At 49.5% G+C, this 27,087-nt stretch overlaps 1 long non-coding RNA gene across 1 annotated transcript; it reads left to right on the top strand.

Moving 5' to 3' along the window:
- The first annotated feature begins 302 nt into the window (after nucleotides 1-302).
- LOC142260483 (uncharacterized) lies at nucleotides 303-15,637 on the top strand. Its single transcript, XR_012728661.1, has 3 exons — nucleotides 303-401; nucleotides 14,336-14,523; nucleotides 15,514-15,637. It is a non-coding gene; the product is annotated as an uncharacterized LOC142260483 (long non-coding RNA).
- The last annotated feature ends 11,450 nt before the right edge of the window (nucleotides 15,638-27,087 follow it).

Raw genomic sequence — 27,087 nt, 5'->3', positions numbered from 1 at the left:
CATTAAAGCTGAGCTCTGATTGGTCGCTATGGGCAACAGAGACAGTTTCTCTTTCAGACAGTGTGGATGAAGGCCCAGTTGTGTTTATATTGTATGTATAGGCAGGAGGCGGCCATTATAACAAATATCAACATAAATATTCATGCTTTATATGAGAAAAAAACAGTGGTTTAGTTGCTGGTATGTCTGTGCTCGTTCGGCTTTACGGCACTTTCTGAGAGGATACTGTTATGTGTGACAGAAGTGGGAGCACAGTGTCAGTGTTGACTCTGTGTAGTGAAACGTGCGCACTATCACTGCAAAGTGAGAAGAGGATGACCACTATAGAAGAACAGCAGGTGTCTACTGAGCATGTGCGACCTGTCATGAAGGAACTACAGGACGTATCCATGGGCAACCAGGTAGGCAGAAGCCTTCGACATGCGGATTTCAGTGGGCGGCACTTTTGGAATTTGATTCATTTTACTACTTTATTTATTTCAGTATCTTAACCCCTTCATGTCTGTTAAAAGTTCATTTTTTATTAATACCCTGTATGGGGTGTATATATATATACACTGTATTTTGCAGTTTATAAGATGCATCACAAGTTTAGATAAAAAAAAAAGGGTGTCCGTCTTACAATTCGGTGGTGTCTTACAGAGAATGGGTATCAGCGGTGGTGGAGCGGGGTCACAGGAGGCAGGGGCGGTGGTGGAGCGGGGTCACAGGAGGCAGGGGCGGTGGTGGAGCGGGGTCACAGGAGGCAGGGGCGGTGGTAGAGCGGGGTCACAGGAGGCAGGGGCGGTGGTGGAGCAGGGCGATGCTGTGGGCGGTGCGGAGGGGGTAACACATGCTGGCTGCGGGTGCTGTGAGTGAGGCAGGAAACATCCAGAACTTTCGGCCGTGCGGGCTTCAAAGAAATGGCTCCCGGAGTCGGCGCATGAGCAGATTGTGATATCGGCTAGATGACAAGCTAGGATCTCATCTGCACACGCTACCTCCGGGCGCCATTTTCCTTAAAAAACAAGCAAAAAAACCCAACAAATTTCAGCCAATTAAACTGAGCAAAGGGGTTTAAAGTAAAAAGATGTCCAGGTATCACAATATAATCCCACCACCCACTGCTCAGAAATAACTATGGATGGAATTGCTTCAGGTTTAGCAAAACTAAGAACAATTCACAGAAGTCAGAACAAAATAAAAGGGATAAAACATATCTTCATTGTGAAAAACATAAAATATAGGGTGTAATGCAAAGGACAGGACACTAGATGGCAGCACACTGCAGGAGACCAGTGAGGGCAGATACAGCACAACACCAACAATTAGGCTATGTGCCCACGCTGCGGAAAATGCGCGGATTTTGCCGCGGATTTCTCGCGGAAAAGCCGCGGATTTCCCGAAAATCTGCAGCTCAGGCACTTCCCAGCCTATGGCATTCTGGAAATGCTGTGCCCACGCCGCGGATTTTTCCGCGGCGGATTTCGTGCGGATTTTGATCCGGAAAAATCTGCAACATGTCAATTATTGTTGCGGATTTTCATCCGGATTTTGGCTTTAAAATTGGGGGAAAAAAAAAAAAATACGCACCAAAATCCGCGGCAATTCCGCGGAAAATCCACACCTTTGAAAAGGTGCGGATTTTGTGGGAAAGCTGCGGATTTTGATGCAGAAAAATCCGCAGCTACATTCTCCCGTGGACACATAGCCTTACCGTATGTGACACAGATCAGGTGTCTCAGCAATAAAACACGTGTGGAGACAATATGGGCAAATAAATGAGGTACAGCACGAGCACAGCAATGCTGCTCACATAGACCATGGCCAAACTAACCCAAAGCTATGGGAGCAGAGCCCTTCCCCTGACAGTGGCCTGATGCCCCCTCCTGCCTTATGTGCAACCCCTGCAGCCCCTGCTCTGTGAGGAAGGAGACATGGAGCTCCTGAGTGGAGAGTGACTGTCAGAGCCGGGGCCATTGTGTGGAGCAGGGTTATCCCGGAGCTCACACAGAGACCGGGAACAACCGATGCTGCACTGTCCCCATGAACCTGTGCTCCAGCCACGTGCCACTATCTCACATGCAGTGGGAAGCGGCCATTGCTGCAGGGGGAAGCGGCCATTGCTGCAGGGGGAAGCGGCCATTGCTGCAGGGGGAAGCGGCCATTGCTGCAGGGGGAAGCGGCCATTGCTGCAGGGGGAAGCGGCCATTGCTGCAGGGGAGCTGCCCTCCGGCCGGTGTATGAGCGGTAGTATCGGCCATTTGTGTCATTAGTGTGAGCGGCTGCTCCGGCCCCGAAGCTCCTGTCTGCAGACACAGGAGGCGGCAGCTGCACTCACTGCTCTACGGAAGCCGCACTCAGCCACTCCCGGAGCAGCCCTGGGGGCGGGGCCAGGGTCATGCAGGGCTGATCAGCCGGAACTTCACTGCGAAGAGCCGCTTCCTGACTTCCTGTTCTCCTCCGAGGCCGGCGCCATTGCTTGTGCAGACACGTGTTTGAGGGTAAGTATTCATTCCTGGGGCTGTGTGTTTGTGCTTTGTTGTTTTACCTGTGTATGTGACCTGGCTGTGCGTGTACGCATGTGCGAATATAGGAGACCTGTGTATATATATATATATATATATATATATATATATACACATATTTTTTATATGAGGCGTGTGTGTGTGTGTGTGTGCGTGTGTGTGTGCGTGCGTGCGTGCGTGCACACACACATGAGGCCTGGCCGGCTGTGTATGTGTGTGCGCGTGCACACACACATAAGGCCTGGCCGGCTGTGTGTGTGTGTGTGTGCGCGTGCACACACATGAGGCCTGGCCGGCTGTGTGTGTGTGTGTGCGCGTGCACACACACATAAGGCCTGGCCGGCTGTGTGTGTGTGTGTGTGCGCGTGCACACACATGAGGCCTGGCCGGCTGTGTGTGTGTGTGCGCGCGCGTGCACACACACTTGAGGCCTGGCCGGCTGTGTGTGTGTGTGTGTGTGTGTGTGCGCGTGCACACACACATGAGGCCTGGCCGGCTGTGTGTGTGGGTGTGCGCGTGCACACACACATGAGGCCTGGCCGGCTGTGTGTGTGTGTGTGTGCGCGTGCACACACACATGAGGCCTGGCCGGCTGTGTGTGTGTGTGTGTGTGTGTGTGTGCGCGTGCACACACACGAGGCCTGGCCGGCTGTGTGTGTGTGTGCGCGCGTGCATACACACATGAGGCCTGGCCGGCTGTGTGTGTGTGTGCGCGTGCACACACACATGAGGCCTGGCCGGCTGTGTGTGTGTGTGTGCGCGTGCACACACACATGTGGCCTGGCCGGCAGTGTGTGTATGCACACACACACATGAGGCCTGGCCGGCTGTGTGTGTGTACACGCACACATATGAGGCCTGGCCGGCTGTGTGTGTGTGCGTGCGCACACATATGAGGCCTGGCCGGCTGTGTGTGTGTGTGCGTGCGCACACACAGGAGGCCTGGCCGGCTGTGTGTGTGTGCGTGTGTGTGAGCGCGCGTGTACATACATATGAGGCCTGGCCGGCTGTGTGTGTTTGTGTGTGTGTGTGCGCACATATGAGGCCTGGCTGTGTGTGTGTGTGTGTGTGTGTGTGTGTGTGCGCGCGCACACACATGAGGCCTGGCTTTTTTTTGCCCTATAAGCTGCAGCCACCACCAGTGAGCTCTTATATACAGCATTCTAACATGCTGTATATAAGAGCCCAGGCCGCTGTGTAGAACATAAAAAAGACTTTAGAATACTCACCTAAACCAGTCATTACAGTGGATGTGGCTGAAATGGGCATCTTCGGCCTCCGGTGCCGGTGCCTCCTCTTTCAGCCATCTTCTTCATCCTCCTGAAGCATCTGTGCGTGACGTATCTACGTCATACACATCTCCGAACCCGCGCAGGCGCACTACAATACTTTAATCTGCCCTGCTCAGGAAATGAATGCCGGCGAGTGTGTATGACGTCGGACGCGTCATGCACCGCGGCTTCAGAAGATGGAGGACAAAGATGGCCGAAAGAGGAGGCGCCGGAGGACGAAGACACCCATTTGACACTGCAGCGACCGGTTTAGGTGAGTATTATTAAGTTTTTTATGTTCTACACAGCGGCCTGGGCTCTTATATACAGCATGTTAGAATGCTGTATATAAGAGCCCACTGGTGGTGGCCGCAGCTTATAGGCCAAAAAACTGGTGACAAGTTCCCTTTAACAGCATTATGGGCCTTGTTGAGGCCTCTACAACAACCACTTACAGGAATAAAAAGTAAATGGCGATAATATTAAACATATATTTATTTTTTTGGCACGTCAACAAAACTGCTGTGAACACATTAAAAACGTTCAAATGATCAACACGATAAACATCTGAACGATTCACGAGGCTTGAAAAATACAATCCTCAGAAAGGCTTTGTGCGCACTGGAAAATAGAATTTTCTCAAGAAAATTCTGCAGGCATTGAAAGATTACCGCACCCGGTAAAATCCACAAAAAAATCCGCACCGAAATCCGCATGCGGTTTGCCGCGGTTTTACCGCGGTATTGTTCGCGTTTTTTCCGCGTGCGGGTTGGTACATGTGCTTTAATGCATTCAATGCAATAAAGCACATTGAAAGAAAAGAAAAAAAAAGTCATTTCATTCTGAGATAGAGGGATAGATAGAGTCCCTGTGAGCACACGCGGCATTTCTCACGGTCGGCAGTGTGTTGACATTACCGGCCGTGGGAAATGACCGGTAATTACCTCTGCTGTCTGTTGCTCGGCTGCATTCAGTGCAGTGTGTTAGTCGCGGCTGGATGCAAGCATCGCAGGACGTGGATTACGCCGGAGCTGTGTTTCGGGGGGGTTAATAAAAAGGTGAACCAGGAGCTTTTTTGTGTTTTATTTAAAATAAAGGATTTTTCGGTGTGTGTTTTTTCACTTTACTTACGAGTTGATCATGTCAGCTGTCTCATAGACGCTGCTATGATCAAGCCTGGACTTAGTGCCGGCGATCCGCCACCATTAACTCCATATATTACCCTGATCGCCACCGCATCATGGCGACAGGAAGAGTCGGGGACACTCCGGGACTGTCGCATAATGAATGCGACAGTCCCGGGGCAGCTGCGGCTGATAGTCTCGGCTGCGGGCGGGAGGCGGGGGATATTAACTCTGCCCCTCGCCCTCCCCAGCCTGAGAATACCGGGCCGCCGCTGTGTGCTTACCTCGGCTGGAAGGTAAAAATACAGCGGAGCACACGTGTTTTTTTTTTCTTTTCTATATTTCCGTTTGCTTTCTATGTGTCTGTGCATGAGTGTGATCTGTGTATGTTTTATGTCTGTGTGTGTGTTTACTCTGCTCCGCTTCCTCTTCCTGCCATAATGACATCACCTCCCTGCAAACCGCAGGCAGCGATGTACATTACCGCAGGTAAACCGCGTAATACCGGAGAGAATAACGCAGGAAAACGCAATGAACCGCACAGAATTTGCTGCCTGCGTTATTCCCTGCGGGATTTCACGATTACATTGCAGTCAATGGAGTGAAATCACGCAGCGACGTGCAGAAAAGAAGTGACATGCAATTGTTTTTGCTGCGGGAATCCCACAGCAAAACATGCAGCTGTCAAAATCCGCATAGTGCGCACAGCATTTTTTTTCCCCATAGGTTTTGCTGGTGAATCACTGCAGAGATGTTATGAACATTTTCTGCAGCGAAACATGCAGGAAATCTGCGGCAAAAACCGGTAAGTGCGCACATAGCCTAAAGGCCCCGTCACACGCAGAGATAAACCTTTGGCAGATCTGTGGTTTCAGTGAAATCATGGACATATTGTTCCATTTTTACACAGCCACAAACCTGGCACTGATTGTCCACAATTTCACTGCAACCACAGATCTACCACAGATCTACCACAGATCTACCACAGATCTACCACAGATCTACCACAGATCTGCCACAGATCTGCCACAGATCTGCCACAGATCTGCCACAGATCTGCCACAGATCTGCCACAGATTTATCTGTGTGTGTGACAGGGCCTTAAGGGGTACTTTGCACGCTGCGACATCGCTAGCGATGTGAAATTCTAGATCGCAAGTGTGATCTTTCGAGATCGCACATGCGTAAAATGACCTATGTGCGATCCCGAAAGATCGCACTTGCGATCTAGCATTTCACATCGCTAACGAGATCGCTAACGATGTCGCAGCGTGCAAAGTACCCCTAAGTCAGACATTATATGGCACACTATGGAAGTATGAATTTTGTTTTCAGAGAATTTTTCTTATTGGCTTGAATTCAATGGTCTTCAGGTTGTCACTTTCCATGCACATGATAGAAGCCAGTTGAAACAGTGCTACGAAGCAGATTTTTTAGAAGTTTCAGTTTTGAGCGAGAACGTTCTCCAGTAGAGTTGGTCTCCGTCAAGCACATGAACAATCTGAGTGCAATTTCAACATTTGGGAATTCAGATTTCAACTTTTTTAATCCATTGCAGGAAGAGTCTCACAATTTTCTTCTTGAGCCATGTAGTGCTTGAGATGTTCACATTCATTTATAGGGAACCTGTCAAGTGAAATATGCACCAGAACCACGAGCAGTTCTTGTGTATATTGCTAATCCCTGCCTAACCATCCCTGTATCTAGCTTCATAGATTGATCTTTAGAAAAAATATTTCTAAAGCTTTTTTATCATATGCTAATGAGCAGGGACTAGTCGTAAGGGCGTTACTTCCATCGACTAGTCCACCCTCTTTGTATGTTGGTACGGCCACAGGGGCGTGCTAACATGCTACTTAATGCAGCGTCACCAGCAGTGATGCGTGTACCTGTGTCTGCGGTGAACGCTGAGCTGAATGTGCGCTAGACCTATCTGAAGCTTAATTGTGTTTAGCAATGACAGTCTATGAAGCTAATATTGGTGCCACCTGAGTAAAAAAGCAGTTGAGCTGTTGCATGAGGTATAAGGGCTCCCAGCCTACCAGGCCTACACCTGTCACTCATCCTCCTCATTATTTCTTATGTTAATAGTATAGAAATCTAAAAGCTGTGCCACAACAGTGTGGCTTCACTGTAAAACGGTGTGAGCTGTTTTGGCAGCTTTTGGGCTCCCCTAAAGGTGTTTTCTATGCCTTTTGTCTTTACCTCCCATTGAATTCAATAGGGTTCAGAATTGTTGAACTGTTCAGCAAACACAAACTCATCTCTAGTGTTCACCTGCTATTGACTTTCTCCTCGGCAAAGGACACATTCACTACACGCTGCCCAATATTCTCTTGAATACTTGAATGTTACTCTTCTTTTTCAGAGCGATGGTATCCGGGATCCTTTTCCTTGCCTCTGTCATTCAGAATCCCTCCTCCTTTTCACGCTCCTATCACTAATGACTTTTTCCACTTTGTAATTGACCATCCTCTCTTCCTTTGATGCTCTGCTGCTGACTGTCCACCCGTCCCTCGATCTCAGCCTGCGATCCTAATATCATTGTAGCTCATCTAAAGGCCACGTCACACTATGCAACATTGCTAGCAACATCACTGCTGAGGCACAACTTTTGTGACGTAATAGCGATGTTGCTAGTGATGTCGCTGTGTGTGACATCCAGAAACAACCTGGCCCCTGCTGTGAGGTCGTTGTTTGTTGCTGAATGTCCTGGACCGTTTTTTAGTTGTTGCTGTCCCGCTGTGAAGCACAGATCGCTGTGTGTGACAGCGAGAGAGCAACAACTGAATGTGCAGGCAGCAGGGACCCGGCGTCTGCGGACGCTGGCAACCACGGTAAACATCGGGTAACCAAGAAGCCCTGTCCTTGGTTACCCGATATTTACCTTCGTTACCAGCGTCCGCCGCTCTAACACTGCCAGTGCCGGCTCCTGCTCCCTGCACGTGTAGCAGAGTACACATCGGGTAATTAACGCGATGTGTACTGTGGCTAGGAGAGCAGGGAGCCGGCGCTAAGCGGTGTGTGCTGGTAACCAAGGTAAATATCGGGTTGGTTACCCGATATTTACCTTAGTTACCAAGCGCAGGATCGCTTCCACGCGTGGCTGGGGGCTGGTCACTGGCTGGTGAGATCTGCCTGTGGGACAGCTCACCAGCAACCCGTGTAGCGACGCTCCAGCGATCCCTGCCAGGTCAGGTTGCTGGTGGGATCGCTGAAGCGTCACTTAGGTCTGACTGTGTGACATCCCACCAGCGACCTCCTAGCAACTTACCAGCGATCCCTATCAGGTTGTATCGTTGTTGGGATCGCTGGTAAGTTGTTTAGTGTGACGGTACCATTACTAACAGCACTTCAGGTATCACATCCCCCACAAGATTACAAGCTCTACACATGTGAAGCCCCACAGGTGTTGTGTCGGTGCATTACCTTCAGGGACTCCACTCAGCTGGATCTGGTCACAGGTAGGAGATCTTCTTCTTGTCGTGACGCCACTCTCAGTATTGCGGCCAGTAGGGACCGCCACTGCAGGTTGAGGGTCGCCTGGGGCTGATGGTGTGTGCAGTTAGTTGGAATAGCCTCCTGAGAGTGAGGCAAGCCCCAGGGCCCGGTGTAGGTGCGTAGTACCACAAGGCGCAGAATGACTCAACACAGGCAGGATGTCTTTCAGGGTTTTTACTCACTTCAGGTGGCAGGGCGAGTAACCCGGGCGTAGCTGGGATGAACCAGGCGGGAACCAGGTATCCTTCAGGCTGACTTGTGAGGGTGACTACTAACTCGCCTTCCTTAGCCCTTGGTGGTTTGGGGTGACCCCGACTTTGAGTCCCTATGGGGGTCACCCAGGGAAGTTGCTGAAGCCTCACTCCCCTTCGTTTGCCGTGTGCTTGTCGCCTGGGCCAGGCCACTCCAGCTGCTTGCCTCCTGTGACCTATGGGCCCTAACTGTGGCTACGTGGCTGCGGCTTTTGTGGTGTTGTGGCGTGGGCTTTGAGAGCCCCACACCGGCAGGTTTAGCAAAAGAAAGCTGGATCTATCTCCGCTTCGGGATCTGCCGCCCGTTTGGGCCTGGTACTCTCCAGCAGTCTCCTTACTTCCCCCTCCGTGCTCTCTCTCTAGCTGAGATGGGTTTCGGGTAGCACTCCTGGTTGACCGTTCTCCCCCGTCGGTAGCCACTGCGCGGACGCTGTCAGACTACAGCAGCCCAGGGGAAGGGGTCAGCTCTCCTCGGAGCTCCCTGGACTCTGCTCTGAACCGGCTCACATCTGGGACCTTCACTGCTGTTCCTGTCTGAGCTCCACTTTCCTGCTCCTCACTCCTCCACACTCTGCTGCAGACTCTCGACTGACTACTCCTCCTTCTCTTTCCCTTTTGTGCCTGCCTACGCCACCTAGCAACCAGATTCTCTTACCACACCCCTTGAGAGGAGATGGAGGCTTTTGGCCCCCTCCACTATTCCAGTGGAGGTCAAGGCTTTGCCCCCTCCTGGGATCCCCAGGGGTCCTCTCATGGGTACATGTGTGAGACCTGATCACTATGCGCCTGTGTACCACACCCCGGTCAGCCTTCTGGATTACCTGTATTGTACTGTCCCAGCATGGGTGCAGTACTCAGTGGTGCCTGACCAGGTCAGGGGCGCCACATTCCCCCTTAGTTATCACCAGCACGTCCTCGGGCTGCAAGACAACATTTTAAAATGCATAAAACATTAAAACATGTTAAAACATTTAAAAGCACCAGGTACCATACATCACCACCCTCCACCCACAAGTCCGTTAACCCACCCAAAACCCTTTCACGTTGGCCGCGCCTTCAGCCACTTCTGGCAGGATGTAGAGGCGGCTTTCATGGGCTGGTGGTTTCAGGGTATACCTGGCCTGGTGGATCCGCGCCTTCAGCCTCTTCTGGCAGGATGTAGAGGCGGCCTCCACAGTTGGTGCTGACCAGGTACCCTCTTTGTGGTGGAGAGCCAGGCCCCATAAACAGGCATGCTCTCTGGTTGCAGGTGAGCCAAGGCCCTATATACGGACGGGCTCCTCCTGGTTGCAGACGAGCCAAGCCCCTAAACAGGCTGACTCTGGTGGTGGTGGTGCCCTCTGGTGTAACTATTTACACTGCGAGAGTTTGTGGCTATAGCCAGTTCATAGCCTTAAGGTTTATTTCTCACAATAGTTTTTGTGGGCACATTACTTAAACTTGAGAACGTTGCAAAACTTCAAACTTTTTCAAACTGGTAACTTCTTTACTTGAACTTATGCAGACTCCTCTTCACCAGGGCTTGGGCCTGTAGGGCTGCGGCACCTGTTGGTTTCTTGACCTTTTTCCTCATCTGTAGTTGTCTCATCATTAGGTCTTTGGTCTTTTCTTTCTTTATGGCTGTCTTTCCTTTCTTCTCTGGGACATGGCACTACATCTAGGGCATACCAGCCTCTTTCTCCTTGATGCAGGGTAAACTGTACGGAGTCTCCCATTTTTAAGTTTCTGCCAGGGTGTCCTCTGGGCAGATGAGCTCTGACGTCTCTCCGATTGACAAAAATGCCTTCTTTGATACCAGGTGCTACGATGAACCCGTATCCTGACTTTAGGCTAAAGTCCTCCACTACTCCTCTACAAAGGGGTCCTCTGACCTGGGCTTTGGACCTTCTCAGTAACCGTTTTTCTTGTAGGTCTCTGGCTGTGACTTCTCTCTGCTCTGGGGATGGCGGAGCAGGTGAAAACTGGGTTCTGCTGCGGCGCTGTGTCTTGCGGACTGGATTCTGCGAGGTGCAGCTTACAAGCTCCCAGGTGAGGCTTTGGGGCAGATCTTCCTCAGCAGACGGTGTCAGATCTTCCTCGTCCCAGCGGGAATAGGGCAGCATCTCCGGCTCTGGGCATGGATCCACTGCTGGTATCTTCTGAGTCAGCTCCTCAGTTTCCTGGCCTCCTCTCCCCCTTAGTTCTTCTTGGCACCCCTTTGGTGGCGGTGCTGGGGATGAACTTCCTTCAACAGGCCCAGGCGGGGGACTCTTTGGCGTGGTTGCTGCAGGGGTTGCTGGAATCCTCTTGGGGGTATGCGGAGGGAGCATGTACTGGTCCACCAACCATTGTGGAAACTTGGCCTCCATGTCAGCCTTCAGCCTCCAGTATTCGGGGTCCTCCCCCAGCGTGGGTTTTCCAGCAGGGACCTCTTTGGACTGGGGAGCGGTGTCTGCTCTGGCCTTGCAGGCCGGGGTAAATGGTGATGCAATCTCTTGGCGGGCCGCGCCCTGTATGGCGGCGGCCTGGTCTTGGCGGGCCGCGCCCGGCATGGCGGCGGCCTGGTCTTGGCGGGCCGCGCCCTGTTTGGCGGCGGCCTGGTCTTGGCGGGCCGCGCCCTGCATGGCGGCGGCCTGGTCTTGGCGGGCCGCGCCCTGCATGGCGGCGGCCTGGTCTTGGCGGGCCGCGCCCTGTATGGCGGCGGCCTGGATCGGCGTCGCAGCTGCGATGGGATCTGTGCAGGCTGGGCTGGGCGTCGCTGCAGGGACCGGGTCTTGGTGGGCCGAGCAGGGCATCGCTGCGGCGGCCGGGGCTTGGCGGGCCGAGCAGGGCATCGCTGCGGCGGCCGGGGCTTGGCGGGCCGAGCAGGGCATCGCTGCGGCGGCCGGGGCTTGGCGGGCCGCACCTGGCGTGGCTGCGGCCTGGCTCAGCGTCGCCGCGCCGGGCGCCTCTTCAGGGACCGCGGGCGTGGCAGCAGGGGTCGGGGCATCCGGGCCGGCAGGGGTAATACTGGACTCACCCATCGGTGGCAGCATCGGGGTCTGAGTCGTCGCCGTCCGGTCTGGCACTCGTCGTGCGGTTCCCCCTTCATAGGCCTGAACCGCGGCAGCCATCTCCAGAAGTTCCATGCGTTCTTCTCTGATCTGCTCCACGACCCGAGTCTCCAGTCGGTCGCAGAACTGGGCCAGCTCCCGATACCACCAGGCAGCGGAGCCCGGTTCTGGGTTTCTGCGGTCAGACGCCATTTCCTCTGCGCCCTCTTCTGCACGACTCTCCAGCTGTGGACTCGCCGTTGCCTCTAGTAGCAAGCTGTTCAGTTTCCGCTCTGCTTCTTTCAGCAGCTCCTCTCCCAGCAGCAGGCTTCTGGCTCCCTTTCTGTCCCGACGTCTCTGAACGCTTCCGCTCTCTTCACAAGCGAGGTCAGAACTCTGCAGGGGATCTCTCGGTAGCCACACCTCTTCGTGGGCGGTAACTTCTCCCAGCGCGGGCTGCTGTTGTTTTTCAGCGCGCTTTTCATGGTGGCAATATGGCGGCGCTTCCAATTTTTCAAGCGGACCGCCCAGGCACATGGTCACCTGTCTGAACAGGTCTAGTCCTTATCCTGTTCGTGACGCCAGATGTGAAGCCCCACAGGTGTTGTGTCGGTGCATTACCTTCAGGGACTCCACTCAGCTGGATCTGGTCACAGGTAGGAGATCTTCTTCTTGTCGTGACGCCACTCTCAGTATTGCGGCCAGTAGGGACCGCCACTGCAGGTTGAGGGTCGCCTGGGGCTGATGGTGTGTGCAGTTAGTTGGAATAGCCTCCTGAGAGTGAGGCAAGCCCCAGGGCCCGGTGTAGGTGCGTAGTACCACAAGGCGCAGAATGACTCAACACAGGCAGGATGTCTTTCAGGGTTTTTACTCACTTCAGGTGGCAGGGCGAGTAACCCGGGCGTAGCTGGGATGAACCAGGCGGGAACCAGGTATCCTTCAGGCTGACTTGTGAGGGTGACTACTAACTCGCCTTCCTTAGCCCTTGGTGGTTTGGGGTGACCCCGACTTTGAGTCCCTATGGGGGTCACCCAGGGAAGTTGCTGAAGCCTCACTCCCCTTCGTTTGCCGTGTGCTTGTCGCCTGGGCCAGGCCACTCCAGCTGCTTGCCTCCTGTGACCTATGGGCCCTAACTGTGGCTACGTGGCTGCGGCTTTTGTGGTGTTGTGGCGTGGGCTTTGAGAGCCCCACACCGGCAGGTTTAGCAAAAGAAAGCTGGATCTATCTCCGCTTCGGGATCTGCCGCCCGTTTGGGCCTGGTACTCTCCAGCAGTCTCCTTACTTCCCCCTCCGTGCTCTCTCTCTAGCTGAGATGGGTTTCGGGTAGCACTCCTGGTTGACCGTTCTCCCCCGTCGGTAGCCACTGCGCGGACGCTGTCAGACTACAGCAGCCCAGGGGAAGGGGTCAGCTCTCCTCGGAGCTCCCTGGACTCTGCTCTGAACCGGCTCACATCTGGGACCTTCACTGCTGTTCCTGTCTGAGCTCCACTTTCCTGCTCCTCACTCCTCCACACTCTGCTGCAGACTCTCGACTGACTACTCCTCCTTCTCTTTCCCTTTTGTGCCTGCCTACGCCACCTAGCAACCAGATTCTCTTACCACACCCCTTGAGAGGAGATGGAGGCTTTTGGCCCCCTCCACTATTCCAGTGGAGGTCAAGGCTTTGCCCCCTCCTGGGATCCCCAGGGGTCCTCTCATGGGTACATGTGTGAGACCTGATCACTATGCGCCTGTGTACCACACCCCGGTCAGCCTTCTGGATTACCTGTATTGTACTGTCCCAGCATGGGTGCAGTACTCAGTGGTGCCTGACCAGGTCAGGGGCGCCACACACACATCACAGCCAAATACTCATTTTATTTCAGATACTTTTATGTCCACAAAATAAAGCTTATATTTATATATAATTTTATGCCAAATTGTCTATATACATGACATTTTAGCATAATTGTAAAAAGTTTTGTTATCTTTTTTGTATATTGTTACTTTTGAATCAAACTGAGAGTGACCTCTGACATGTTTTGTGCTCGTCCTTGGCACCTTTTGAAATGTGGACTTTTTTGAGATGCGTGCGCCTTTCTGTGTTTTTTTTTTTTCCCTGATGAAGAGGTTGGAATACCTTGAGATGCTTAGGAAATAAATCTTAGGAATCATCATGTCTCCTGCATCGTTTTTACTCTATTTCAATCCATCAGGTACTGAAGGGGTTCAGGTAAATGTCTATTCTGCAGTGATGTAACAGGTAGTTGTAACCTCAGCTGCAGCCACAACCTTCTCCTGTAAATATTCGCTTCTCACTTCTCCCTATGCCAGCTATAGCTCATACGTATGCTGACCATGTTGAAAGAGCTCAGCGCTGCATAGCTGTGGTGTTATTTCAATTGCAGCTGCAAAGTTTACTACTGAATAAAACCAAGGAGTGCTTTTTGTTTAGTCTTTTCCCACCTGTTTCTTACCTTCCAGCTGCGCAGGTAGAAGTCATGCATATTTCCTATTTTAAGCTTTCTGCTTATCCACATTGTAGAGAGAATGCTGCCAATCAGTGGTCTGGGTGGGGTTATACAGAGCTCAGCATTCAGAAAACTGGTAATGAAGCTGTGCATCAGAGAAAAGAGTTTTGAATAAAAAATGCAGGACCCATTAAAGTAAGTGGTGGTGTTTCTATTGCAGCTGCGAAGGTCCCTACTGAAGACACCAAGGAGTGCTTTTGTTGTTTCTTTCCCCATCCGTTTGTCTCACCTTCCAGCAGTGGAGATAGAAGTCACGTATATTTCCTACAACTCTCCTCAATCATCTCTCGTGTGACCATCGGCAGCCGATATACTCTAAAGTTCTTGTGTGATACACAACTTAATCTGGTGAGCATACATCCCTTATCTATTCACAATTGTGTTATGGTATCACCGTATTGTGCTTTTCGTGCTCCTTCTTTCTCTCTGTACCCACCAATGAGTGGCAGCTTCCAGCTTATGTTCATTATAGACTGAATGCTGCCAATCAGTGGCCTGGGTGGGGTTATACAGAGCTCAGCATTCAGAAAACTTGTAGCTGTGCAACAGAGAAAACAGTTTTTAATAATAAATGCAGGACCCAGTGAAGTAAGTGACACAACTCTGAAATCAGAGTTTCTGCCCCTACATCACGTTACTCTCACAAGGGATATTAAACAACTGGTGGCAGATTCCTATTAAGGAGTTAAATAAGTAGTTCACCCATTTTTATTTTTTGCTACATCGGTATAACCTTGAGAAAGAATGTGTATCTTAAATATCTTCCGTTGGCCTGTGAGCGGCTCTATTGCGGACCGCTGTTCCCCATCGCATGACCACCTGGTTCTTTAACCTCGGGGATCTGGTGATGTCACGTCAACTTCCTGTTCATGTGACACTACCGCGGCCGGCCCCAGTCTCCGTGAGTCACTGGGCTGTGGGTGGCGTTTCCCCGCTCGTCACAGCCCAGCATCGCTCCTTCTTGTGTGCTCTGCAGTGAAGGAGGAGGGAGCAGGGAGATGCTGGACTGTCACGCTGGGCTTTGTTGAGCGGTGCAACGACGCCCACAGCCCAGTCACTCATAGAAACTGCGGCCCGCCTCAGTTGACGAGACATCACCGGATCCCAGGGGTCATGGAGCCCAGGGGTCACATGATGGGGGTGAGTGGACTACAATATCGCCCACTCATAGGCACTATTGGCAACACAAGGTATTTGAGAGAAAATTTGTTTCTCGACATAATATCGATGTGGCCCATAATGAAAAGGGGTGAACTACCCCTTTTAAGTGAATAGGTGAAACTACAACATTGCTAAGTATTATCAGACACATTCCGTTTTGTTTCTTCCTTCCCTCAGCTATGAGCCATGGCGTCTGCTGATCTGATGGACGAGCTGCTCTGCTCCATCTGTTTATCTATTTTTAAGGATCCTGTAACGCTGAGATGTGGACACAACTTCTGCCGGGTCTGTATTGATCGTGCGCTGGATACACAGGACGGGTCTGGAGTTTATTCCTTTCCTGAATGCAAAGGAGAGTTTCAGGAGCGGCCGGCGCTGATGAGGAACATAAATCTTCATAATGTCACAGAACGTTTCCTGATTACTCAGCAAGAAGAAGAGGAGATCACCGGGATCTACTGCACTTACTGTGTGGACTCTCCTGTACCTGCTGTTAGAGCCTGTCTACACTGTGAGGCTTCTCTGTATGAGAAACACCTGAGGGGTCACAGCAAATCACCAGAACACGTCTTATCTGATCCCAGCACTTCTCTGGAGAAAAGGAAATGTTCTGTCCATAAGAAGATCCTGGAATATTACTGCACTGAGGACGCGGCTTGTATCTGTGTGTCCTGCAGTTTGATTGGGAAACATAATGGACATAAAATGGAGTCACTGGATGAGGCCTCAGGGAAGAAGAAGAAGAAACTGAGAAATGTTCTCCAGAAACTGACCACAAAGAGAGAGGAGACTGAGGAAAGAGTCCGGAGTCTGGAGGAGCGCAGGAGAAAAGCTCAAGAAAAAGCAGCTGGAGAAGCCGAGAGAGTCACTGCCCTGTGTACAGACATCAGGAGACGGGTGGACGACCTGGAGAAGAAGGTCCTGAGTGAGATCTCCATGAGGGAAAAACAAGAATCAATGTCATTGTCTGTTGTGATCCATAAACTAGAGATAAAGAAGGACGAGCTGTCCAGGAAGATGAGGCACATTGAGGAGCTGTGTAACATGACTGATCCACTGACCGTCTTACAGGAACAGGACACCGGTGACTTGTGTGATTTTGAGGAGGAGGGAGGTGATGAGGACACAGGGGGACATGATAAACCGCTCCATGATGGAGATGACCTGGATGTGGCTGTGATCTCACACACATTACACACATTATGTGAGGTAATAACAGGTATAAGGTGCGGGATCTATGTGGAGGGTCCTGCAGACATATTACTGGATGTAAACTCAGCTGGTAATTATGTCCTTATATGAGACGACCTGAAAACTGTGACCTGGGCAGAAGAGGAGCAGAATCGTCCAGAAACAGCAGAGAGAATTCTGTGTAATCAGGTGATGAGCAGGAGTGGATTTACCTCAGGACGACATTACTGGGATGTGGAGGGCAGTGGGTCAGGGGGGTGGATGGTGGGGATGTGTTATCCCAGTATAGACAGGGGGTGGCAGTCACTGATTGGATATAATAACAAGTCCTGGAGATTGTGGAGATATCATAATCAGTTTTCAGTGATGCAAGACCGGAAAGAGATCCAGTTACCTGACAAGATCTCCAGTGATAGATTCAAAATTTATCTGGATTATGAGGCCGGGCAGCTGTCCTTTTATGAGCTGTGTGACCCCATCAGACACTTACACACCTTCACTGCCGCCTTCTCCGAGCCTCTTCACGCTGCATTATATGTTTTTGAGGTATATATTGATGGTCACAAGTATTACTTAGATAGCTGGGTGAGGATTACAACGTAACAGGAAAATATCAGAAAATTCCTTATTTGTAAAGTAAGGGGTACTTTGCACGTTGCGACATCGCAAGCCGTTGCTGCGATGTCGCATGCGATAGTCCCCGCCCCCCTCGCAGGTACAATGTCTTGTGAAAGCTGGCGTAGCGAAAATTATCGCTACGCCAGCTTCACATGCACTCACCTGCCCTGCGACCGTCGCTCTGGCCGGCAACCCGCCTCCTTGTTAAGGGGGTGGGTCGTGCGGCGTCACTGCGACGTCACACGGCAGGCAGCCAATCGGAGCGGAGGGGCGGAGATGAGTGGGATGTAAACATCCCGCCCACCCCTTCCTTCCGCATATTCTACGGAAGCCGCGGTGACGCCGGTAGGAGATGTTCCTCGCTCCTGCGGCTTCACACACAGCGATGTGTGCTGCCGCAGGAGCGAGGCACAACATCGGACCGTCACGTCAGCGTAATTATGGATTACGCCGACGCTGCACCGATGATACGATTACGACGCTTTTGCGCTCATTAATCGTATCATCTAGGTTTTACACACTACGATGTCGCATGCGATGCCGGATGTGCGTCACTTTCAATTTGACCCCACCGACATCGCACCTGCGATGTCGTAGTGTGCAAAGCCAGCCTAACTTTCATTGTAAACATTTTTCTGACTTTATCAGACATAAAATACATTTCCCTCCGGAGCCTCCTGAAATCTTCCTGTATTTCCTGAGACCATTGATCTTAACAATAGATTTTCCGCAGAGATCACTTCTCCGCAGTCTCATTATCAACACAGGAAGGAAATGAAGTGTAAGGTAACACCTCTGGTATAAAACTGGAGGATGATAATGTAGGATCCACCATTGACAATAACTGATGGACACAGCTGACCCCTTCCCCCCACAGGGATCTCTGCACAGGACACAGAGCATCGCTTTGTTCTGTATAGAGCAATGCTCCATTATTGTTGTGTAGAGTGAAAATCACGGCTTATGGCTGAAAATCACAGGAAAATCAGCTTGACCAGTATGTGGACTTTCCGTAGGTCCCCGGCCGTCATGGCAGCCCACCGACATCTCATGATCACGTTACAGGGATGCTAAGGCTATGTGCCCACGGGAGATTGCACCTGCGAATATATCCGCAGATACATTCCCAGGTTTCCCGCAGCAGCTCCCCGGAATCCGCAGCTATACATAGCTGCAGTACTCCAGCGAAATAGCTGCGGAAAACCTGTGGACATTCATGTGACTTACCTGCAGAAGTCCCAGCCTCTATCTCCAGAGTGGAGAGCCAGGATTTCCGCAGGTAAATCCACAGGAATAATTGACATGTAGTTATGTGCGGCTGCGGGACATCCGCAGCACATACCGCAGCCGCACATACCGCATCATTGACACACACTCCCCATGTCCCATAGGATAACATGGTGAGTGTCTGTACTTGCTGGAACCTGCGGATTTATCTAGAAAATCCAGATAAATCCGCAAGTTTTCCGCGGCAAAATCCGCAGGTGCGAGCTCCCATGGGCACATACCCAATGTGCACTCAAACTAACCCCTGAGCCAGGATCTCTGGGCTTAATTGCCGGTGTTAGTAATTAACAGTAACATTTATCAAGTTCACAGTTTGATTGTTGATTGTTTGCTAAATGGAATCTGTCAGCAGGTTTTTGTTATGTAATCTGGGAGCTGCATTTAATAGGGACAGAGAGCCTGATTCCAGAGTTGTCACTGGACTGCTTTGTACAGTTTAGAATTCTACAGAAAACTTAGTTTTAGGTTTTCTTTGCTGTACATGTAGCAGAACTTGGAATCCTGAGCTGTGTATAGCCCTGCCCTCACCACTGATTGGCAGCTTGCTGTGTACACTGTATATTGGTAGCAAGCTGCCAATCAGTGGTGAGGGCAAGGTAACACAGATTAGCTGGACTAGCCGCCACATGAGACCTAGTCCTCTAGTGATAATCCCCTGCTAATAATGCACTGATTGAAATTGCAGCAAGCTACTGAGCCAGTGGCAAAACCCTAGAATCAGACTTTCTTTCCCTACATCATACTACTATCTGTCACGCTCCCCGGGTCCCCTGTCACGCTCCCCGGGTCCCCTGTCACGCTCCCCGGCTCCTCTTCCATGCTCCCCGGCTCCCCTGCCTTGCTTACCGGCTCCCCTGCCGCGCTCCGCCGCTCCCGTGCCAGGCTTCCTGGTCCCCTGCTCCACAGCCTTCCTGCCCCATCGCCTGCGGTCCCCCAGGCAGCCCGGTCCCCGCTCCCGGCGTCCGATGGCAACCCAGCCCCAGCCCGGCTCTCCTGCTTCCTCCTCACCGCTCCCTCCTCTGGCTTCTGGCACCCGGGCCGCGCGCATGCGCATTAGGGCGCGCGGTCATTGACCCTCTCTTAAAGGGCCAGCGTCCACTGACAGGAAATTGAACATGCAGGTACAGGGTATAAAGGGGTTTAATGTCCAAGTGGGCGGGGCCTGTTCTTCGTGTTTCCTAAGCTAGGAGTCAGGTCTCCTTGTGTCTCTATGATATACTTACATATCTCTCTTCTAGAGCCGCTCCTGCCTCGCCATCCGGTCCTGCCGATCCCCGAACCCCGAACGCTGACTATCTGCCATCTCGTCAGTCCGTACCATCTCTGATCCCTGTGGTGACCCGTCCTCTCGCTCCATCGGTTCCGGACTCTGCCTGGCAACATCTCGGCCTCCGAACCTGAGCTCCATCACCCGGACTACCATCAGTGACTCCGTGGTCCCAGGGACTTCTCCATTCCATGCTTTTGCACGGACTGTCCTGCTACCCGTAGTGCTCCGGCTACCGGACGCCTTGCCTTCATTAAGGTGTTCGGCCCAGTGGATCCACCTCCTGGGTCTGCCCGTCCACCTGGCCCTAACACTATCAGATTACATAGCAAAAACCTGCTGACAGATTCCCTTTAAAGACAGATGCTACAGAAAAGTGCCAACATTTCCCTTGTGTACAGCAGGCTGAGCTCCGGTTTTAATTAGTAGAAGATATAGATAATCTATTCCCCTTGAGATCTCCTGATGATCAGTCGATCGCTGCTTCCACTTTCATTTAGTAAATCATTGTTGTCTTGACTCTGGCAACCGGATCCATTTGCTGTTATGATGACATGAGGTGTTGTTGACAGATCCTGTTATTTTCATCCTGTGTAGTCAGCACATCGAGCACATGAAGGCGGCGTTTTCTGAATATTGAAATCACTAGTAGCATAGCCGAGTACTATGAGGCTGGAGTCACTGCCGCCGGCTCCTACCTGTACCCTGATAGTTATATGACTGTAAAGGGGCCTGTACACACTACGATATCGCTAATGAGATATTGCCAGGGTCACGAAATTAATGACGCACATCCGGCCTTGTTAGTGATATCGTTGCGTGTGACACCTACGAGCGAGTTCCAACGATCAAAAATACTCACTTGATCGTTGACACGTCGTTCATATCCCAAATGTTGTTCCGACTTCTGCACGCAGGTTGTTCGCACACATCGCTATGTGTGACACCGCAGGAATGAGGAACAACATCGTACCTGTCGCCGCCTGCAATGAGGAAGGGAGGAGGTGGGCGGGATGTTCCGGCCGCTCATCTCCGCCCCACCGCTTCTATTGGGCGGCCGCTGTGTGACGTCGCTGTGAAGCCGAACGTCTCTCCCCCTTCAGGAAGAGGTTGTTCACTGCCCACAGCAAGGTCGCTAGGGAGGTAAGTACGTGTGACGGGTGTTAGCGATATTGTGCGCCACGGGCAACGATTTGCCCGTGACGCACAAACGAGGGGGGCGGGTGCGATCGCTAGCGATATAGTAGCGTGTAAAGCGGCCTTAACAGCCGCTACTATCAGCCATTACGAAGGGGAGATCACAGCATAAAGATTTATACAGCTGTCATTAAAGGAGTTTTCCATTTATAGAAAAGTGATCTCTAATCCTTTCCCAGCATGTAAAATCACAAACTTAGACAGTACTCCCCCCTCCCCCGATCCAGCGTCAGGTCACAGCGATGTGCGTTGCAGTCATGGTGTCACCGCTGCAGCCAAAACACAGAAACCAAAGCGGGTGTGGAGAACTGGTGCCGAACAGCGGGAGGGCGAGTACTGTCTAACTTTATTAAAGGCTGGGAAATGTTTGGGAACCAGTTTTCTAGAAGTGAAAAACCCCTATAAGTCCAAAAAATGCTGCATAACTCTTTAAACATTTAGCTCCCCCTAGTGGTGGCCAGAATTACTATATATCGTCATACTGTTATAAGACTCATAAGAATATCAGGATCTGACAACAGCTTCTTGTTAATGGTTTCCATATGGCAAAAACTGAAAATATTTTACTGCAATAAATAAAATTAAGACAAATGATTGAATAACTACAGATAAAACTGCTGATAATAAATGGTATATTATTGCACATTACTGCTGGAGTTTATTATTGTGTGTGCTGGGGACGATTTTTTTTTTTTTAAATTTCTCATTACTAAATGCTGGAGTCATCTGGGAGGGGCGGCTTCAGGGAAGAAATATATTCACCTAATGTAACCTATAGTGGGATATGATTTTTCTGTAAGTACCGTATTTCTCGTTTTATAAGACGCTCTGGATTATAAAACGCACCCCATATTTAAAGAAGGAAAATAGGAAAAAATCATTTTTACAGTTAAAATTAGGGTCTGTCTTATTCTAGTGCGTCTTATTTTAGCTCACCAGGGGAGAGCGTCAGTGGTGTCGCAGCTCAGGTAGGTCACAGGAGGGAGGGTCGGTGATGCTGCGGGTTCGGAGGAGGGGGTGTCGTGGCTCAGGAGGGTTAGTGGACGAAAGGTCGGTGATGCTGTGGGTTCGGGAAGGTGTGTTGCGGCACAGAAGGGTCAGTGGATGGAGGGTCGGCTATACAGCAAGCTCCTGGGGTGTCACGGCTGCGGGCTCCATTGAATCGCCGGCAACTCACATGATGAACTTCAAGAAAATAGCCGTGGAGGCGGTGTGTGTGCAGCCTGGCCTCTGTGGCCATTTTCTTGAAGTCCATCACATCAGCCGCTGTTGATTCAAAGCAGCCCGCCGGCAAATCAATGGCGCCCTCAGCAGAGACACCCCACGAGCCCAAAGTTTCGCTGACCCTCTGTTCACTGACCCTACCGAGCTGCTGCACTTCAGTGACACCCCCTCCTCCGTGCTCTCAGTATCACCAACCAATACTGCCCCGGTAAGCCATACCCAGATTATAAGACGCATCTCAATTTTCCCCCGGTTTTGGGGGGGAAAAATGCATCTTATAATTCAGAAAATACGGTACAATGTGCAATCAAACATCTAAGAAAACTACGGGCCAGATTCATCATTTGTGATTTCATGAAGCCAATTTTCCTTTCTTGTCTTTACGGATTTAATTTGCCCCAAAATCTTCAAAATTTGCACACAGTTCATTAATTTAGCAGAAAATAAAAATGCTCCTTTTATTGCTTTAACTAGTATTTGTGACTAAAAAAAAAAAGGGTCATGAAAATGTGTCAAAGTGAAATCTTGTCTAGGAACCAGGGTCTAATGTGAGATGTACCATAAAATAGCAACATCCGGCTGGAGCTCTTTTCATGGGCCTCTGTATCCATCTTTAGTAACTTTTAGGGTAGGATTCCACTTGTGAGAGATTCGTGCGTATCTCTCATCGCATTACCCGGCACGGCCTGGTGATGGCAGCGGGTCGGCTCTTGTATTTCTATGTAGCTGACTCCCACCTGTCGGGAAAGAGGCAGGCCGTGACGAGTGATGCGATATATGCGCAAGTCTCTCACAAGTGGAATCCTACTCTCATAATGAGTGTTCCTCACCCTCACTTGCTAGCTAGCTAAGTCACAAGCCTTTCTCCTAGGCTCCACAGCTTTTTCCTCCTCTGCCTATCTGCACGTGTCTCCTGCCAGGAAATGGGAACTCCCATCCCATTCAGAAATGTCCGATCTAGCAAAATCTAAAATCAATTGATCTGATCGTCACACAGCGTGGCGAGAAAATAATTCCTAACTCCAAAATTATCGTATGTTTTTTTTTCTGGTCGCCGCAACATTCCATTAAGATGCAAAAACAGGCGCTCAAAACATCTCATCTATGCAAAAATGGTATAATTAAAAATGTCAGCTCAAGACATAAAAAATGCCATCACTGAGCCCCAGATCCTGAAAAACGAGAACGCCACAGGGCTCAGAAAATGGTGACAAAAGCACAATTCTTTTTTTGGACAAAATTCTGATATTTTTTTCACCACTTAGATAAAAGTGAGCCCTCATATGGGGATATTGACGGAAAAATAAAAACGTTATGGCTCTTGGAAGGATGAAAAACGGAAAATCGCTCGCTGATGGGTGAAGGGGTTAATAGTAATATTTGTAAAGGGTATGAACTATCCCTCTTTCGTACACTTGTTAGTAAAATATCTGGCTTTGGGAAAGCTGAGTGATTACTGTACCTATTTCTCGGCTAACCCAGCTTTCCCAGTGTCTGGATTAAATTCCGGGCCCAGGATCCTGGGGTGACTGTGACTCCTGCACCCCGGATAGTTATACCGCTCTCTGTAATATCTGCTTTGTTCAGTAGCCGATGTATCAGTCTATATGTAATACACAGATATTTCCTTGTATATTGGAGCAGTTGTGTTGTATTATGTGTGTGTGAGTGTAAACTCTTCAAGATTTTGCAAATTAAAAGGTTTATCTCTGAATCTATTTCTTTCTTCTCTATACAAGTAAAATATATCTTTGTACCGTGTTAGCCAGTAGAGATAAAAAATTGTTTAGAAGAACAGAGAGTCCTCAGTGGTTGATACCTTTTTAATGGCTAACTGAAAAGATGGTAATAATTGCAAGCTTTCGAGACTACTCAGGTCTCTTCATCAGGCATGGTATAACACAAAATCTGAAGAGTCACATATTTATACACAACAGGACTTAGAATAGTGCAGTAAAAAAAACAAAAAAAAACAAGTTATATGAAACAGAACTATCACTATGGCAGGGGGCAAACTGTTGTGGCCATAAATACTGCTGCAGTTCAGTGTGAAAGTTTTTTATTGTCCTCTGATAGGGGTCTGACCCGGGCTGTGACACGCTCGGATGGTCAGAGGAGCACATCTTTTAACTGATGTAAAAAGACATGAATCCATGAGACACATTCATTCCTTCTCTGAATGTGTCAAAGGTCATCATAAGTTTGTACTCCCATAGTCTCCTATCTCTCTGGGACTTGAAGTTTCCTTTCAATACCAGCAATTTCATGTCCATGATGCTGTGGTCTGAGTTACAAAAATGTTTGGCCACAGGTAGATCCATCCTTTTTTCTCTAATTGTGTGGCGGTGAGAATTCATCCTTGTCCTGAGCTGTTGTCCGGTCTCCCCTACATACAGACCCCCAGTTGGACATTTGGTACATATAATTAAGTACACCACATTGGTTGTAGTGCAGCTGAAGGTACCTGGGATCTTGTAGTCCTGATGTGATCTGGGAATCTTTATCTTGTCCATTGTCAATATTAATGGACAGGTCTTACATTTTTTCTGGTTGCAGGGAAATGTTCCTGTTGGTGTTGGAGAGGACAGGGAGCTTCTGACAATGATGCTTCTTAGATTTGGGGGCTGTCTAAAACACAGAAGTGGGGGGTCTGGAAAAATAGATTTTAACCGGGCATCTTTTTGCAGTAATGGTTGTAGTTTCCGTGCAGCTCCTCTAAACACCTCCAGATGTGGATTGTAGGTGACTACAAGAGGGACCCGGTTGTTTTCTTCTTTAGTTTTATAATGTAGAAGATGGTTTCTTGATATTCTGGTCGCTCTTATAATCTGGTTTTCAATTGTTCTTGGGTGGTAGCCTTGATTCAGAAAGGTTTTTCTGAGGCCCTCAAGGTGATTGTCTCTATCTGTACTGTTGGAACATATCCGATTGTACCTGATAGCCTGGCTGTATACAATAGAGTTTTTTTATGTGTTTTGGATGAAAACTGTCTCATTTCAGGTATGTTGGACGGTCAATTGGCTTCTTGTACAGGGATGTCTGTATTTCATTGTTCCGTAGTTTAATGATGGTGTCCAAGAAGTTGATTTCCGTGTGGGAGTAGTTGAGTGTTAGGTTGATGGTGGGATGAAACTGATTAAATTGTTCATGGAAGGTCTTCAGCTGCTGCTCAGACTCTGTCCAGATAATTAAAATATCATCAATGTAACGGTAGTAGGCCAGAGGCCTGATAGGACAAGATGATAAAAAGTCACTCTCAAGCTTGGCCATGAAAAGATTTGCATATTGTGGTGCCATTTTGCTTCCCATTGCAGTCCCAGTCTCCTGTAGATATGTCATTGTCAAATGCAAAGTAATTATGGGTGAGGATGAATTTTGTAAGCTTAACCACAGAATTGGCATCAGTTCCTGTATTTTCCAGGAAAATTTTGCAAGCATTTAATCCATCCTGGTGTGGAATATTCGAGTACAAGGATTCCACATCCATGGTAGCAAGGATGGTTCCCTCTGGAAGAGGACCTATTGCTGATAGTTTTTTCAATAGGTCAGTAGTGTCCTGGATGTAGCTGGGTGTATCCCTTACCAAGGGTTTAAGGATACCCTCTACCCATCCAGAGACTTGTTCAGTGAGGGTGCCCACACATGAAATGATGGGTCTTCCTGGGTTTCCAGATTTGTGAATTTTGGGAAGCATGTAGAATGTGCCTATTCTTGGACTCACCGGTATCAGTTCATCAGTTCTTATGGATATGTCAGGCAGACAAGAGGCCAACTTGTTAAGTTCCTTGTAATAGTCCTGTGTAGGGTCAGACTCCAATTTCTTATAGTAGCGTGTGTCCATCAGTTGTCTGTGTGCTTCCTTCATGTAGTCTGATTTGTTCATCATGACTATTGCACCCCCCTTGTCTGCAGGTTTAATGATGATTTCTTTGTTGGTTTTCAAAGATTTTATGGCCCTTCTCTCCTGGGCACTGATGTTGGATGGTTGCCTCCTGTGTGTGTCTAGGAAAGTGGATTTTACCAAATGTCTGAAAGTGTCTATATAGTTATCCAGATGAGGGTTGCGTCCTGGTGGAGGTGTCCAATCTGATCTTTTCCTGGTTGTCAAGATCCGTCTTCCTTCAGTCTGGGTGGATTCTGAAACATCTGCATCGCTAAAATATTCCCTCAGACGTAGTCTCCTGAAGTAATCTTCCATGTCGCTGCAGAGTTCAATTTTGTCTAGAGCTTTAGTAGGACAAAATGAGAGTCCTCTAGAAAGCACAGCAACTTCCATTTTGTTTGGTTTGTAATCCGAGAGATTGATAACACAGTTAGATGATTTTGTGTCTTGAATGGAGTGGTTGTCCAAGTTGTCAGGTTTTGGCTTTGTTCTCCACCTGTTTGTATTAAGTCCTGAATTGAGGCGCAATCTATGTAGCTTCTTTTCCTTGTTGTGGATCAGAGGGGTTCGTAGTCTGTAGTAGTATTGTTGTACTTCTTGTTCTGTGCTTTCTGGAAGTGTCTTCCTTTGTGTTTCAAATTCCCTCTGGATTTTACTCTTGATGCTGTAGAAGACATGCAAAAGGTGGTTCCTTAGTCTCTCAGAAGTCCTGTGACAAAGGTTTTGTGCATAATGGGTATTGTAGGTATGTAGAATTGGGTTTCTAATCCAGAGTCCTTTGGGGATCAGATTCTCCTTTTTGCATTTGGATAAGAAAAATATGTCGCTGTCCAGTTGTGCGCGTTTCTTCAGAAGTGTCTTTAGTTCCATAAAGATGCGGTACATTCTGGTATCCTCCATTTTGATACAAGTAAAATATATCTTTGTACCGTGTTAGCCAGTAGAGATAAAAAATTGTTTAGAAGAACAGAGAGTCCTCAGTGGTTGATACCTTTTAATGGCTAACTGAAAAGATGGTAATAATTGCAAGCTTTCGAGACTGAAGAGTCACATATTTATACACAACAGGACTTAGAATAGTGCA

This window comes from Anomaloglossus baeobatrachus, unplaced genomic scaffold (genome assembly GCF_048569485.1).
Source record: "Anomaloglossus baeobatrachus isolate aAnoBae1 unplaced genomic scaffold, aAnoBae1.hap1 Scaffold_111, whole genome shotgun sequence".
NCBI classification, from domain to species: domain Eukaryota; kingdom Metazoa; phylum Chordata; class Amphibia; order Anura; family Aromobatidae; genus Anomaloglossus; species Anomaloglossus baeobatrachus.
This window is presented reverse-complemented; position numbering and strand designations above follow the sequence as displayed.